Here is a 574-nt window from a genome sequence, read left to right as displayed (position 1 = left end):
GCCCTAATTAAAAACATCAGCTCAAAACGCAAAAAAAAAAAGCCGTCACTGAGCCCCAGATCCCGAACAATGAGAATGCTACAGGTCTCCGAACATGGCGACAAAGCGCTATTCTTTTTTTGGACAAACTTCTGCTTTTTCTTCACCCTTTAGATAAAAGTAAAAGTATACATGTTTTGTATCTACGAACTCGCACCGGCCTGAGGCATCATAATGCCGGGTCACTTTTACCAATTTGTAAACATGGTGACAGAAAAAAAGCAAAAAAAACCCTAAATTGTGGAATTTCACTTTTTAATTACAATTTCTCCACTTTTGGATTTTTTTTCCCCCATTTTCCAGTACATTATATGGAAAAATGAAAAGGAAATAAAGTAAAATGGCCATGGCTTGAAGGGGTTAACAAGGCCAGAAATGTTCTTACCTCAAAAATTGACGAAAAAAAAATACATTTGCGTTAATAAATGCGTCAAAATATGGAACGCTTCACGAATTTGCGTGTCATCCTTGCGCAGGGGCCATGCTGATCTTCTTTGTATCGTACCAAGTTTAGTAAATGTGCTGCCAAAAGCAA

At 37.6% G+C, this 574-nt stretch overlaps 1 non-coding gene across 1 annotated transcript; it reads right to left on the bottom strand.

Moving 5' to 3' along the window:
- Positions 1–470: 470 nt before the first annotated feature.
- Positions 471–574, bottom strand: LOC142313565 (U6 spliceosomal RNA). The gene has a single exon (XR_012754559.1). It is a non-coding gene; the product is annotated as a U6 spliceosomal RNA (small nuclear RNA).

Source organism: Anomaloglossus baeobatrachus, chromosome 5 (assembly GCF_048569485.1).
Source record: "Anomaloglossus baeobatrachus isolate aAnoBae1 chromosome 5, aAnoBae1.hap1, whole genome shotgun sequence".
Classification (NCBI taxonomy): Eukaryota; Metazoa; Chordata; class Amphibia; order Anura; family Aromobatidae; genus Anomaloglossus; species Anomaloglossus baeobatrachus.
The sequence above is the reverse complement of the archived record's forward strand: the minus strand, read 5'-3'. Positions and strand labels throughout refer to the sequence as shown.